The sequence below is a fragment of the Xenopus laevis genome, chromosome 6L (assembly GCF_017654675.1).
Source record: "Xenopus laevis strain J_2021 chromosome 6L, Xenopus_laevis_v10.1, whole genome shotgun sequence".
In the NCBI taxonomy this organism is placed as follows: Eukaryota; Metazoa; Chordata; class Amphibia; order Anura; family Pipidae; genus Xenopus; species Xenopus laevis.
The window spans coordinates 107,354,845-107,372,101 of record NC_054381.1 but is presented as its reverse complement, the minus strand read 5'-3'; the positions used below and the strand labels follow the sequence as shown (position 1 = coordinate 107,372,101).

The following is a 17,257-nucleotide window of genomic DNA, read 5'->3' as shown; positions in this document are numbered from 1 at the left end:
TCACAAATGAGACAGGTGCTTGAGTGCAGGGTCATTGTGTGCAAAAATAGTGCTGTCTGTAATTTAAATTCACAATTTGCAAAAAACTGTTTTGCAAATATTTTGTCACAAAAGTTGTGACGTAACTGAAACGCCAAGTGTGCACATATATATTTGCAATGATGCCACATTTAAAAGAAAGGAAAGCCCTGGAGCTATAAATGCAGGGGCTGCATGACAAGGGATCCGAATGACTAGCAGCCAAATTACACTGGTTTATATTTAAAGATTGGCAGAATCAGTTGTAGCTGTGAGTGGGTGAGAAGGAATGAGTTAAGGCAGGAAAATGCCAGGCTGGGGGCGGAGAAAGACAGAGATGTGATGTCAGGGGAAGAAGCAGTTCACTTCCTTATCTTTTGAGCAGGTAGAAACATCCCACCCTCCCCTTTTTTGCATATTTTGTGAAATTTCAGGAGCTTCTCTTTATGTTCTCATATTATCTATTAATAGCAAATGTGGATGTATTCCTGCATGTACTGTTATATTGTGGTTTCGGTATAGTTATACAGTATAAACATGAGAGAGTTTGCATGTTATTAGTCCATTTTATTGAATGTCAAATGCTTGATCCAGGGAATGTTTCAGATCGCCATTGGGGTCAGGAAGGAATTTTTTCCCCCTTGAGACATAATTGGCAGTGGCTTCAGGCTGGGTTTTTTTTTTGCCTTCCTCTGGATCAAAACAGTGGATATATGATAATGTATTTTAAGTTTTATTTGTCACAGCAGCGGTAGGACTTTGCCAGAGTACTGCACAGGTAAATTTAGAAGAGGGAAAAAGGAGGTTCTCTCCTGTGACTGCACAATGGGTTGATTGATAAAGACGCTACTACAGCTTGTACTAGGTGACAGCCTGCTTAGATTTTCTATCATCAACACACTGCAGATTCCAGACCGACAGCAGGGCTGCTGAACCTCTCTCATGGTGGGAGATGCAGCTCCTGCTCGTAGCAGAGTTTGGGGCGATCCTATCTGTAGGTAGAGGCAACCTAATACTCAGTGGTGGATATAATGACATAGTGCTGATCTCAAGTGAGGAGCGGCAGAGCATAGTAGCAATCTTTTATGGAATTCTGGCTTTGGATTTTGCCTTGGGGTGAGGCTGGCAAGGTCCTATTTATTTAATAAAATGTGAATAAATGCTGTGGCCATTTTCACTATTTCTGACTGTTGTCTCACTACTGTATGTAACAATGGGGTTCAATGGGATAGCTGAAGGCAAAGGGTCAATTGAGGAGTCCCCTTGTCATGTATTGGGGACATTCGTAGTGCAAATAAAAATTTGCAATTCTGTATGCACATTAAATATACACCACTCTTATTCAGCTTTATAAATATAATCATGCGCAAGGCAAATATGTTCAATGTGTTAATCATTCTGCAATGTACAAAGTTTATAGATGAGCCCTCCAGAGTCTTCTCTTCTTGTCAGCTATCTCTTCTTGGATGTCCCAGTACTACATTAAACTAAATCTCTCATACATAAATGGTCCTCTTTCCCTCATCCAACACCCATATGATCCTAGAAGTGTCTGTTCCCATTAAAGATTCCTTTATTACTCCATATACCCAGACCCAATGCCTTAAGTTTATCATTACTTCTCATCTAAACTAAAACTAAATCATGTCACTTTCTTATATAAGATAGTTGGTGCCACCAAAATTCTCATCTACTCTTTTATCATATCATGTATTGGCTACTGTAAATCTGTTAATTTGTATATATTACTATGTATTTATTAATATTGCTGCACACATATACACATGGTGGTAGAGGCCAAACAAGCAGTGTATCCACAGCACGTGACCTTAGTCTAAGCCTGTGAATGGGGTATATTAAAGTTATAAGGCAAGATAAATACTATTAGATACATTTTGATAAAAAAATTCTCATAGCGAGTTTAATTTCTAATGTCAGAAAAACAAAGGATTACAAAATCCTGCACTCAGAATTTTAAAAGGGATCAGACATTATTGTAAAGTATCCACTAAACTGTAGTGGATATTTTTTGTTGTATGTTTTTTATAGCAGTGGTTTATATTGAACTATTTGTATGTTTCTCCTACTAACACTTTTTGCAGTGAGTAAAGATGCTGTGAATAGTTGGCAGCTAAAGAATAATGTTTGTAAGATGAAATATGTATTTAGTAGGGAAGTCAAAGGAAGAACACTAATACGCCTTTTGTATCTCAAACTAAAAAAACACCAACTTTTTAAAAAGAATTATTAAGCATCAATAACAACAAAAGTTTCCCTTTAACTTCATGTACATTAGTATTAATTAATGCTTCCTTTTAATATACCTTTTTATATTGTAGATATATGTCTTTAAACTTAAAAAGCACCTGCAAAAGGTCGACTTTGTTCCTTTTTTTACCTTTAAATGAACTTCTCGTTTAAAATAGATAGCGGTAATTGCAAATGGCCTTCATTTTTTATTTTTAGAGTTTTTTTAATTATTTAACTTTTTGTTCAGCAGCTCTCCAGTTTGGCATTTCAGAAGCTACCTGGTTGCTAGAGTTTTATTTACCCTAACAACGGTTTTAAGGAGAGACTGGAAGATGAATATGAGAGAGTCTAAATAGCAAGATAAGTAATAGAAATTAAAATAAAACTATAAATACAACAGAACAATTTTATCTGACAACTGACCCCATTTGAAAGCCGTAAAGAGGCAGAAGAGGAAGGCAAATTATAAAAAAAAATTAAAAGTAAATGAAAAGTTGGTAAGATTAGGGCATTCTATAACATTCTAAAAGTCAATGTAAAGGTGAACCATATCTTTATTTTTATAGTTAGCTCACACATACACATCTATTAAAAGGATCAGAAAGAATAAAAGCAGAAACATTACTTCAAACCTCAAAATGTAGCTGTTTCATAGAGCACCTTTGAGTGGAGGAGAAAATATATACTGTGACATACCGATGACACAGGTTTGGTGACATTATGAATTTCCAAGGAATCCATTCTGGATAAAAGGTCAGAAACCTGTACAATAGAGTGTATACACATGGCCAACAGAAAACAGAAGCTTTAATAAAAGCAAGTTTCTCATTTAATTGGTATAGCCTGACATCTGCTGGTTTTAAATGGAAACAACATGTGGCTCTGGTATTAAAATGATGAACAACTGCCATTGTGACTGTCAAAATGTAACAGTGGTTCTTTGGGTATAAAACAACCTCAACTTTCAAAAGATGGCTAATCTGAAGGGCATAATGGCAGATCCATGGCAGAAAAGTAGATAGGAAGTTATGTTTGAAATTCTGCAAAAGTATTCTCCATCAGGATGAAATGCAGCTATACAGGTATATACATTAATATATCATTTTACACATTCAAAGCAATACCAGAGCCTTAGCTGCTGACTGTACAGTGGCTAAAGGAAAAGGTAAATAGAAATACTTCAACATATGTTAAAGGAGCATTTTATATACCGAACTTATTGAACCAGCCTAAAGGTTCAGCATCTCTATAGTAGTAATTTTGCAGGCCTTCAAAGTTGTCACAGGAGTTTCCCATCTTGGATTTTGTTAGGAGTGTCTGAGACATAGACATGCTCAGTGACCTTTGAGCAGCTGTTAAAACGCAATTCATCTTGTCACAAAACAAGCAGAAAATGAGGTTTGCCTGCCATATAAGTTAATGCTGCACAGCTGATTATTCAATTCTGATGCGAATTGTGCTGGTTTCTAAGCTGCCATCAGAAATACCAATATCGTAACCTTTACATGTGAGTCAGTCCCTAACAGGTTCGCCCTCTGTCCAGTTTTCCCCTGGACAACCAGGATTTCAGGAGGGCTGTCCGGGTGAAAACTGTCTGGGTTGCCAAGAATTTTATATACCAAACTCATTGAACCAGCCTAAAGGTTCAGGCTTTACAGTGAATGGTGCAGGGAGGTATTCAAAGTTTTTGTCACAGTCAGCACCCTAAATCCAGAACCGGAAAATACGCTCAGCAATTCGAAGTTACACTAGCGTTGGCTAATTAGCATACGGCGTGCAGTTCAAAGAGGATTTGAGGGGCACACACCTGGTTCAATTTTCTCAATTGTTTGGATGCACCTCCCGCAGTGTCCTTCCCCACTGGAATACAGGAATCAGAAACGAATGGGCAGCACTCCAAGATAAAATTAAAAATTGCCTTTATTCAGCAACAGCAGGGCAGCATTGAAACGTTTTGAGCCTCGCACGGCTCTTTTTCAAGCTAGCATAACATTATACACATTCTCCTTTTTATACACTATTGTCAAAGAACCCTCTAGTGGGGCTGCAACATAATAGCCAAACTCAAAACATTGTTTCACTTATCTGACACTGTCAATTGGTAGTCCCATTTCAGAAAAAGTAGCAAAATGTATCCTCAGATAGGCTGTAAAAAAGAACATTAAAACCAAATTAAAACCATATATAAATTATCTAAAAACAGGAGATAAATCATATTCCAGATCAGGTCCGGACTGAGAATTTAAATAGGCCCTGCCATTTCAGGTAAAAGAGGCCCAATCAGCCCACACAGAGGCCCAAACAGCCCCCACCAGCCCACTAAATACTGACTTTCTATGGCACCTTATAGCAGCCCCTCTGGCATTTGCCAGAACCCACAGATTGCCAGTCCGGGCCTGTTCCAGATTAAGCCCCTTTGGTGTTAAGGTGTCCAATTTTCTAATCGACCATGCCTCTTTGTAAAATAATTTTTTAACCCTATTGCCTCCTCCTCATCTTCGGAACAGCATACGGCGTGCAGTTAAAGTACAATGGCAGTATATGCTGCAGCAAATACATTACACTACACAAGGCCAGGGAACCTTAATAAAATTATATAAAGTTGTTATAATGCCCTACAGATGTGTCCACAGTATAGTTTAGGTGCCATATGTTAGCAAATGTAGGGGGGAGGGAGGGTACCCCGGTACCCCAAAAAAAATTATGATCTTTTTCAGTCTATCACCCTTTAAATAGGGAAAAAAACGCCAGTGTTTTTTGGGACTTAGAAACATTTTCAACTTTTTTTTAAGGAACTCCTATCTACTCTATTGCACTTCGCCTGGTCTGAGGTGGTGAAGGCAACTCTGGCGATAGAGGTAACAGTCAGTAAAATAAAAAATTTAGTGAATTTTCGTAGTAACGCTCTTTAGCCAGACTAGGGTTGCCACCTTTTAAAAAAAAAAAATTACCGGCCACTGGTGGGGGCCGAAAATAAAGGGGCGGGATGTGACACAAAAGGGGCGGAGCTGACGAGGGGCACCACAAAGGGGGCGGAGCCATGGGGAAGCAGCGTCACAAAAGTGTGGGGCCACCGCCCAAAGCCGACGAAAATGTACGTTTTCATCGGCAGGCAGGGGATTTTGTAAAATGGTATTACAAATTACCGGCAGCTACATTGCCGGTAAATTTGTAATACCGGCAGGTGTTTTACCGGCTACGCCAGACCAAAAATTCGCCTGGCGTTAGAGTGCGAAGTTGCCCCAGAGTCTATCTTCATGGTGAAATTACGCCAGCGAAATTACGCCAGCTACTTTTAGTAAATCGTCAAAGTGACGAAATGACGTGACGCTGGCAAGTTTTCGTCAGCGTTAGCCACTTTGCCCTTTAGTAAATTTCCCCCGTAGACTTCTGTACAGGAGCATATTGGTAGAGTATAAGCTAATATCATGCATACATATAAACAATATATAGCATAGCCTGAGGTTTATTTCTTAGGACTGTCTTTTTTTTATTAAAAAATCCTCCATTGGTACTGATAAATGACTATGTGCAGCGTATTTTTAGAAGTGATCATTTTAAATGAAACTAGCCAAGGTTAAAAGCCCTAGAGTGTCTTTTTGGTCTAAAGCAGCAAATTGGTATCACCTGAAAAGAACACAATTAGCTAAATGCATATAAAAAATGTCTATAGTACTTGCTTTTGCACATATTTTATTACATTTTTTTTTCTAGAATATACTGGTAAAAAAATAGTAACATAATTGCATTTTAATTCAAAATTATTATAGTTTGATCTATAAATCAGTGTTAATCAAAATCCAACATATCATGTTATTGTTTATGGGCTTAATTACAGTTGCTTACCAAATTTTAAGTGGCACATTCTTTTAAATATACCTAGTTGTACTACAGGTATTGTTGCTAAATTTCCTGTGTTATCTTCTTGTATAAATGCTTTCATTTGTCTAGCATTGTGTACAGAGCGAGCAGAGTGTGGAGCACATATTAGTGTTTGTGATAAGAAGGGGAGTATCAAAATATGACAAGGAAAAATGGTATGGTCCTTTTTAAAAAAAATGTTGCACATTGACTACGGGTAGGACTCGATGGGCGATTTCTGCACGATCCAACGCGTTGCGCAAAAACACAGGCGTCACGTCGGATGCGACAGAAATAAGGTAAGAGATGAAAATGTCAGATCATGCTGTCGCAGTATTGATCCGATGCGACACGACTGTCGGATGCAGGCAATGCACGCTGCGTCTGCATCCGACAATCGTGTTGCATCAGATCAACGCTGCAACTTTTTCGCCATTTCACAAATTTTCGCTGAAGTGGAATGGATCAGATTCACCATTACTGGTTGGGTGCAATCCTCACAGCTATCACTAGGAAGCATATGGACAAATGTTCAATGTTGATACCTACTCCAGCCTTCAGCTAACCTGCTTTTATGGGTTATGGGTCCAACTTGCAGTGCAGCAGTAAAGAGAGACTGAGGGGTTATTTAATAAAAATCGAGTTTTTCAAGGGTAGTTTCACTAAGAACTCGAATTTTTAGGGACAAAAAAAACCTGACGTTTTTAGAGATTTATTGTGCCCCGAAGCTGAATCCAAAAATAAACCATCTCAAACCTGTCAAGGCCATGTAGAACTCAATGGCAGAGGTCCCTTTAACCATTTGAAAATGTTTTTTGCTTTCATGATTTTTGAGGGGTTTTCTTTGAGTGTTTTGCGCTTGAAAAATTTGAGGTATTCAAAGTTTTTGTCACGATCGGCACCCTAAATCCAGAACCAGTGCTAGGCTCCCTGGTCTTGGCTTTTGCTTCTGCCTTTAACAGCCGCCTTTCACTTCGGGAGGAGCCCTCAGCTAATTGGATGCCGCCAGGTCTTAATAAGAGAGGAGCCATGCAAAGGTCCAGGACGAAGGGGCATGATCCCTATCAAAGTCTTTGGACGGAAGGTACAGTTCAGGATAAGACAAGTAGCGTAGTCAAACCAGCAGGGTCAGTGCTGGGCAGAGTTCAAGTAAGGTCAGACAGGACGGGTCGGTGTGGGCAGAGTTCAAGTGAAGTCAGACAGGCAAGCGTCAAAACTGGAAGATCTTCAGAATGGTCAGACAGGCCCAGGTCAGGATAACGGAATTCAGAAAAGTAAGGCAGGCAAGGGTCAGGATTACAGAATTCAGAAGTCAGGCAGGCATGCGACAAAACAGGAATCAGAATAATACAAAAATCACACCCAGGAAGCTACATGTAGAAGCTAACAACGGGCAACGAGTTTTCATTCAAAGCACCTTTAAATACTTTGAATTTCGCACCATAGCGTGATGATGTCATGACGCCGTTGACGTAAAACCCGGAAGTGCGCGCCGAGCGTGCACCAGTATTACCGGCATAAAGAAGAGGAAGGACCACGAGGTGGGTGTCCCCGCTGACTCACTAGACCACCAGGGTGAGTGCCCTTTACAATTTTTTTTATCCTATAACTCGATAAATTTGAGGTATACGATTTTTTTCCCCCCGATTGAATTCAATCAAGTTTTTTTTTCTTACATTCGAGGTTTTTACATTCAGGTTATTTCATAAATAAGCAAACATTAGAGTTGGGAGTTTATTCAAGGGAGAAAAAAACCTCATAAACCTCGACCTTTGATAATGTTATCAGTGCACAAGTATATTGGGACTTCATTATGCAAGAAAATATTTGCCTCATGTTTCCATTTCACAATCAATGGACAAGTAAAGTGATATTCTTGGATGTGTTAGAATATTATCACTAACCTTAGATGCCTGCCACCATGATTTCACAACGTGACAGCAATCCTTTGGTTTCCTGGACAGTGTACATTCGGGAAAACTTAAAGATTGCAATTCTTATTTTACAGCTCATGCACGATATACAGAACATCAGGATTTCTAGGGCATCCGGAAATCATAGCGGTCCTGCACTCATGAACTAACATTACTTTAACTGTCCTTTAAATTAAAAAACCTATTTGCTGCCTTGAAAAAAGGTGGATATCGATCCGTTTTCTGCTTGAGGACCTTGATTAAATGATGTCTTTCAAAAACAGCACATTTCTCTGTGAAAGTATCACTTTAAGAGCCAACTTTAAGACAACTTAAATGCATAGCAGGGAAGAAAGTGCAAGCGTTCAGAAAATTCTAATGGGAGATGCTATAGGTTGGTTTGCAATAGCCAAACGATAGATCTGTTATAAATGTAGAACATGCTTATGTTGCCATAGAAAAACAAACTTAAAAAAGGCACTTTCTTAATGCTACAGACCAAACCCATAAAATAAAGGGTTTTATCAATTGTTATAAGAAACCATGTCCATGCAAGCTCCAATATAATCTAAATAAAGTATGTTTAGTGCACCTCTCAAGAAGACACACTATGGATATGTTAAATCCACCCACAACCTGAAATGTGAACACAATGGGGTTCATTTATCAACACTGGGCAGATTGTTGCATTCATTGTTCTACTTGCAGCTGACTTTAAAAAGCTAATCACTAATCGGTTACCATGGGTAACTGCCCATGGCATGGGTAAATTTATTTCATAATTTAATATATTTTTTTAATATTTTAATATTGGATACATACAGTGACTTCTTGCAGTTAAAAACAGTTGTATTCTATTAACATAGGTTTGATTAAATGTTACAAGTATGGAATTTATTCTACCCTTAAAATAATGCATGTAACATGCAAGAAACGTCAAGTGCTGGTAATATGCATAATATTAATTATGCATTTGCACAGTGAGTTTTGGATGTAATCGTTTGTTTCTCGTAGCAAAGAATTGCCTTTCAAGATTTCCATGTCATACCATGTAATGTTTATGAAGGTGTGAGTGGTTAAGAATCGAAGTGGCGAGGGAAGACTAGTGATGTAAGTGGTCCAAGTGGAGAAAAATTTCTCCGCATGTAAATCTTTTCTCGTCGTGGCCTCTAGCTAATCCATATGAAATTTATGGTGCAGCTTCTGTTTCATAAGTGTGGTTGATGGGATTTCCGTAGACAGCCATTGGTGTAAAATTGTTTTTCGAGACGCTGCCGCCAGCCTAGCTGCCAAATGTTTCTCCCCTCTATTTAAAGTAGGGTATTGTTGAGTGATGCTTAATAGGGCCCATTCTATTGTTGGTTGGATTGGTTTGTTCGTCATTTGTATCCAATAGGAGATTATCTCCAGCTAAAAGCTTTGTATTTGAGGGCAAGACCAGAGCATGTGGAGAAGATCCGCTTTAGGGGCCGTGCATCAAGTGCAATTATCCGAGGGGACATTTCCCATCTTATTTTGTTTTTCTGGAGTGAGATTTGCGTTGTGAAGAATTTGCAGTGTCATTTCCTGGTACCTACTAGATGATAACAACTGAGTGGTGCGTGTATATGCCTTTAAAATAGTTGTGATGGGGATTTGTGGCGTCAGAACCGTCCATTTAAACAAGGAGGATTCCTCAGTATCCAGGTTTACGGTCGTTCGTATTATATGATATATTTGTGCAGTAGATCGTACAATCGATTTCTCTTTCCAAAGGTTGTCTATCGGATCGTTAATGGGTGTTTGTTTTATGTTATGGATTGTGGTTCTCGCAAAGTGGAGTATTTGCATGCTGAGGAATATGTGGGAATGCGTAAATGGGAATTTCTCCTTTAATTCCTTTAAAGAGAGCAGGTCCTGATTTTGTTTAATAAGGTTTCGGATCGTGTCTATTCCGTCTTCCTGCCAATTACGCAAAATCGGATTTGACAGACCAATGGGGAAGTTCACATTTCCCAACCATGTTAGATAGGGAGAGTGATGTGGAGATAAGCGGTGCCTTAGTCGTAGCAGTTGCCAAGTTTTGTGAGTGTCTGAAAACAACTGGTTATCCTTTAACAATTGAGGAATCGCCGAAAGCGGGGAGTGTAGGAAATAATTTAAGTTGAGGCCATCCAAGGGAGATTGATCTAGGTCTGTATTAGCGTATCAGTTCCTGTTCGTGAGCCAGTCACCTGCGTATCTAAGTAATGCTGCCTCATTATATTCCTTGATATTTGGTAGATTGGCTCCCCTAAAGATTTTGGTTGTTGCAATTTGTAGGTACTGAGTCGGGGGCGTTTCTTCTGCCAAAGAAATATACTCTTTTATGTAAAATAAAATAAGATTTCTGACTTTCTGTGGTAGTAGTGTGCCAAGCATCTGGAGCTGTCTGAGCACATGAGTATGAAAAACAATGGCATCTTACATTGGGATTGTCATTGAAACAAGACACTGCCAGTGCAGGTTCTCTATTCTCTGTGAACCTCATCCTGGAGGAAACTTAGGAAGGTTTCATTTTTTGCCAAATCTTTAATACAGTGGTACTAAACAGGTACATATTTTTCTACGAGTAGATGTTGAGCTTGTAAACTTGAGACCATGAGATTGCAGCAATAGACCACTGTGTACAAAGAATGAATTGAGTACAAAGTATTCTGAATGTAAATATAACCACACATATTTACTAGCTGTTTATTATTATGTAAGTTACGCATTTGTGGCTGTATTATAATGAGATCCACACAATGCTGCTGTGGTGCTAATCTAAATTTGAGCTTTACCAAAAGGAGACTCCTAATGTGTGAGCACCGCTTGGCAAAGCCAAATCCAAATACTTGTTGACTTTTACTATACAGTGTATAGGCTTATCATGATGATTTAAACATCTGAACAAACTATTGCCCTGCCCTTGTACCCCTCTATATAGCACTTGTGCAGTATATGCCCTAATCCTCTTTTGCTTGTTTTGCTTTGCTTGACCTGTAAGATCTGCTGCCGTTTAACCCTGCAAATTGGCTGCCATATGGGATGTATGGTGAATTAGTGAACTAGCACCAGGTGCTTTACTACTCAATGGTTACCTCTCTATCAAGCAGTGGAAGTCCAATTGTTTTTGGTATGTTGCTTCACAAGAACAAGAGGGGATACTTGTCCTGGGTCCCTAGAATGTAAGTCCTGGAGGCCTCCTTTCTTCCTTAATCAACCAGAAACACATTAATTAATATATATATATATATATATATATATATATATATATATATATATATATATATATATATATATATATATATATATAATATGTGGGCCCTAAGGAGCATCTGACACACTATGGATGATAACACACTTAATCTCAATATTTTGAGACAATACAAAACAATTAACATTGAAATAAGAAAAAAAATTAGATAATGAATAGTCTTACAACACACTGCATTTTCTTTGTACTTACATGCATGCACTACAGACAGGGAAATTTGATCACGACCGACCAATATAAATAGACATCAATGTTATTATGACTGTTGATGCTAAGTGGTTGCCGATTCTTGTGTCTCAAGCCAAGGACCCCATATTACCTGGAATTTGTCCGGACATCCTCTGGCCAAAAATACCACTTTCTGCAAGGGTAGTATCCGGGTGGGGGGCCTAGTGTCTTTCCATGTTAGCAATAACCTTTTTTTAGCATAATATAGCTTTTGAAGTTAGAACAATCTCTGGCATGGGGGGAGATTAAGAGGTTCAGCATGGCCCATCAAACATAACTCAGGGGAACGTATGTTCGGGAGATCAAACTTTTTCTGGATAAAGTCCAGGATTTAACGCCAGTAGCATGGTATGATGGGGCATTCCCAAAACACATGGAAAAAGGTGCCTACCTCAACCCCACATTTATAACAGTTGTCTGGGGTACCTGGGTAGATCTTGGCTAATCTGTGGGGGGGTAAGGGCAAAAGTTTGATCTGTATCCACCTGTCCCTGTTTGATATCGTTAATTCAGGTATTTGTTCTATAACCCCTTCCAGGCCTCTCCTTCCATTACCGGGATTTCGGCCACCCATTTTACTCTTAACCTGTCTAAATGAGAGTCCGTTGAATTTAGGAGTATGGTGTAAATCCAAGTGATAGCCTTTTTAAGTTCAGGCTGCCTAAGGTAGCACTCTAGGGAGTATAGGGTTAAGTCCAGTGCTCTGGACTGGAACTGAGTCTGAAAGGCATGATTTAACTGTATGTATCTAAAAATCATGCAAGATGGCAATTGATATTCTGTTTTCAGTGCCTGGAAAGATTAAAGATGCCCATCTGCCACTATTTGTGATAGGTATTTTATCCCTTTGGAAGCCCATAACCCAGAATCTGGTATTTTTTGGAAGTGCTGCAATTTGGGGTTCTCCCATAGTGGGGTACCCGGCGACCAGGTTTTTGGTCGGGGATACCCTCGCCTAAGGTATAACTCAAAATTTCTCATCACTGGTTCCATTTGGGCGGTGTGCGGAAAAACTGAGTGCTTGCCCCTGTACAAGTGATTGGCTATTGCCTCTAGTGAAGTGACAAAAGCTGCTTCAGCCACAAGTGCTTGGTTATTTATATCGGGGGCCAGCCACCAATGTGCGTAAACCAATTGGGATGCATGGTAATATAATGAAAAATTTGGCAGCGCCAGCCCCCTCCTGGTTGTTGGGGACTGCAGGGCAGCTAGGCTGATGCCAGGGGCCCGGTTCACCCATAAAAAGGCATTTGTTATCTTATCGACTGAACCAGGTTTGAGGAATAAACACTGGGGTGTTGTGCAGCTTATAAAGAAACTTTGGTAGAAAGATCATCTGACCAAGTTTGCTCTTCCCACCAACAAGAGGGGGAGCCCCGCCTATGATGCAGTTTTCCTTCGGTATTCCTGAAGCACTGGGTCTAAGTTATCTATTACGTGCTGTTTAAAATCTTTTTGTATGGTTATTCCTAAGTACCTGAAGGAGGTTGTCCAGTGCAGCTGAGAGTGGGCCTGGGCTGTGTCAGGGTTCTCATCTATTGGGAAAATGGTGGATTTCTCCCAGTTCATTCTAAGTCCTGAATGCCCCCCAAATTGATTTACCACTTGGAGCAGCCGTGTTAGGGATGCCTCTGGGTTCTCCGGAATCCAGAAAAAAGCCAGCAGCACACCGAATCTAGTTGTAGTTGTGTTCAAAGATGAAAATTTATTTAGCCCATATGCAAAAAGGGAACGTTTCGAGCCTACCAGGCCCTTTATCAAGCTTGATAAAGGGCCTGGTAGACTCGAAACGTTGCCTTTTTGCATATGGACTAAATACATTTTCATCTTTGAACACAGCTACAACTAGATTCGGTGTGCTGCTGGCTTTATTCTGGATATTGATTTGACCCAGTGACAGGAGTGGGTCTCACAGTACAGCACCTGACACTACAAAAGTGTGATTTGGGGAGGTGAGCGCTCCACATAATTGAGCCTATACAAGGTACACCGGCATGTCATCGGCATACAATGAAACCCTTTTACTCCATCCGACCCAGTTTGAGTCCAGCAATGTCCCGGTCCCTACGTATCAGGATGGCCAATGGTTCTATCGCCAGGGCAAACAGGAGGGGAGAAAGAGGGCAGCCCTGTCTTGTACCCCTATGGAGTTCGAAGGGTTCTGAGAGATAGTTGTTCACTTTGACTTGGCCCCTAGGTTCCTTGTACAGTACCCTAATTCATGTGATGTACCTGTCTCCCAAATCAAAGTTGCTGAGTGTCTCCCAAAGGAAGGGCCACTCAACTGTGTCAAAAGCCTTGGCAGTGTCCAGGGAGACCACCACCCTGCTACCCACATTTTCATGCTGGGCTTTGATGTTCGTGTATAACCGTCTGATGTTAATGTCCGTGGCCCTCCCAGGCATAAAGCCTGTTTGGTCCAGGTTTACAAGGTGTTCTATTACACCTTTAAGTCAGATGGATAAGACTTTGGCAAATATCTTAATATCTGCGTTTAGCAAGGAGATGGGCCTTTAGGAGTTGCATGCATGTCCAGGTCTACCCTTTTTTAATATAACTGTGATGATTGCTTGCGAGGAAGATATCGGGATGGAACCCGAGTCACCAATAGCATTGAAAAGTGATGCTAGGATAGGGGCCAGATGTTTTGTGTTTGCTTTGAACCACTCAGGGATACCGTCCGGACCCGGCGATTTATTGTTTGGGAAACTGGCAATTGCCTCAGAAACTTCCTTAGCCGTTATTGGGGCCTCAAGGGACTCTTTTTGTTGCTCTGTCAGTTTGGGAAATGGAATAGAGTCCAGGAACCCTCTGTTGGATCACGTTTGGACCTGTATAATTCCCTATAGTAGTCCCCAAATGCATTCGCTATTTCTTGTGGGTTTTGTATTTCCTCCGCAGAGGGCAGGACCAATCTGGGTATAACTGTTATCTGCTGTGGATCTTTGGCAAGTAAGGCCAATAGTTTGCCACTCTTGTCTCCCCTATCGTACCAGGCTGCCCTTCTGTTAATTTCAAACTGGGAGTGTTTGTCCATTAGAATATTGTCAATGGATCTTTGCGGAGCTGACATTTCCTGCCTGTGAAGTGGGCTGTCGCTTTGGGCCAAGCTGTTCTCTGCTAGCTGTAGGTCATGTTTGGCCCTGTCCAGACTCTCCTCTGTCTTTATGCGCTTCTTCTTGATTAATGAAATATAGGTACCTCGGCCCAAGCTTTACACATGTCCCACACTATTGCTTCCACAGCAGTGCCTGCGTTTATCTCCCAGATTTCTACTAGCTGGGGGTGAAAACTCTCTTGAATGTTATGATTATGAACCCACTTGGGGTCTAAGCGCCAAAGGTTTGCTTGTTTTGGGCCAGGGAAGGCTAGGGACAAATGTAGGGGTGCATGGTCAGAGCACACCCTTGGCAGATAATCGCTGATAAGATGAGGCAGAGAGCCTCCTGGTTTACTAGGGCTAGGTCTATGTGAGACAGGGCAAATGTTGCTGTTGTATAGCAGGAATATTGCCTGCTAAGTATTGCCTGCTACAAACACATACTTAAAGACATACTTAAAGACATACTTAAACAGTGGGCACCAGCCTTTCCCCATTGTCTTGTTACACCTCTAAATTCATTCGGGCACAGAAAACAGAATAAAAGTAAAAACTTGGAAAAAGCATCCAAATGATGATAATCCCAGTACATACCTCTTTCCTGGAATACAACATAAAAGTTGTTGCACATGCAATTGAATATGTGGTCTCTGAGGATTGTTTATAAATGCCAGAATTTAGCTGCTCTATAAAAGATATAACAGATTCATGTACGCTGGGATATGCCATGCGAAACAGCAGGTTGAGAGATAAAAGAAACAAAGCATTCATCAAGCTCCCTGGCAGAACATCATTTGCCTTAAGAAATCAAGGAAAACATAAAAATTAATAAAAAGCAAAAGACATTTTCAATATATCTGAGGCTTTTAAAAAAAAAGAACTACACTTGTATGTGTTAATGCCTGATTTAACACCAAAACCAATTTTTTTTTTACAGTAAAAAAAAAAAAAAGAAATACTATTTCCTTGCAAGAAAGACATAAAACCTTGCCATCAATGTGCCCAACACAGTTCCCTAAAGGACCAATTTGAGAAGCTTGTTCAGTAAGTTTTTCAGCTTCCTACTGAATAGCGTCTATGCCGATTATAATTCTTAGCTGTACTGTAATGTCTTAAGAAATCAAACTCACTAAAGGGAGTCACTTTTGTGACTTAATGTGCTTAGCACAGCATGTATTTTCAATGACTGTGAATATGAGCTGAATATCAACCAATCCATTCTGTCCTCATTATTTTTAAATCGCTGGGGTAAAGCTCAATCCTTTCACATGTGGATTTTTTTTTGCCTGCTCTTCAAAACTTAACTGTTGTGTAGCAACCCCTTCAGTTTTGGAACCAACGTAAACACGTAGCAAATATAAATCCACTGAACAAAAGGCAGTATAGTAACAAAAAGTAGAAGAAACATTCTGACCTGTATTGCAGCAGTTGTGATTTAAGGACTGGTGCAAAATATTTTAAGAAAAAGAATTGATTAGACATAAAAAGGTTTTATGGCCATTGTTTTATTTTCATGCTCCACAACAGGGGAGATAAACTAGCTGGTTGCATACAGCACAAGAACAAGCAGAGGGCAGTAGTATGCTTCTATTCAGCATGATTCCAGGGGCTGAAAAACTTCTGTGCTTTATGCACTTCATGCATCAAAAAAGTTGCTAACATTTTAAAAACAGATGCTTTATATTGTACGTCACTTACAAAATACATATTTAGACACATTTTTTTAATCAAAATGGTAATTTACAGCACATACACAGATGATTATTTTGTAAATACAGTTTGAAATATCAACAGTGCTGTGAAATTGGATTAGGTTTTGTTTAAAGGGAAACTAAAGTACAAATGTTACTCCTAAGAAAAATAGTTTGTAATATTCAAAGGCTTAAACTGTTTCCAAGAGTTTAAGGAAAAATTGTTAATTTTAGCTAATTGTAATTGGGAGGGGGGTATTCTAATTTTTTTTTATTCTAACATTTAGTTATTTAGTCGTTTTTATATAATGTGTCAGTTTATTATCAAAATGTTTGCCTTAATTGTGACAAAGGGAGTGGGCAGTACGTTTTTCCAAAGCCCCAAACCATCTATTGTGACCACTCATTCCAAGTGGCTGCCTTTATGTTCTTTTATAGACATTCCTACATTTATTTCTATTCTAGAAATAGAAATATCACTTAGTGAAACTATTGCTGCAACTTCTCTTGCAAATAGGCTTTTGCATAATATTTAAAGAATTGGGTTACATACAAGGCTTCTTATTGAAATAAACTAGAAACAACACTTGAGGCTAACCTCTACATTTATCTGGCTGGGCTTTTTGGGGGTAACAACTCTAATTTTTTTTTTAAACATTGTTTTTTTTATTGGAAACCCAGCATAAACAAACAAGTTATATCACTTTTGTAACAATACAGTCTTGTCATTCAATGTTGCATATAGACATTTGTCCAATAAAGTGTTGATTCATACAAGAAAGTGCACATTGTCATTTCTTTAAGCGTAATGAAAGCATGTTGAGCTGTAAGATGTTTTAGGATGAAGTGGCGGCAGTCACATCTCTATAGCCACCACTACATCTAAAAGAATAGGCGCCGGATATTCCTTTTTTTTTTT

The 17,257-nt window shown here is 39.5% G+C and overlaps 1 pseudogene; it reads right to left on the bottom strand.

Moving 5' to 3' along the window:
* The window catches only part of LOC108718542, a 125,912-nt pseudogene that overhangs the window by 66,148 nt on the left and 42,507 nt on the right, over nucleotides 1-17,257 (bottom strand).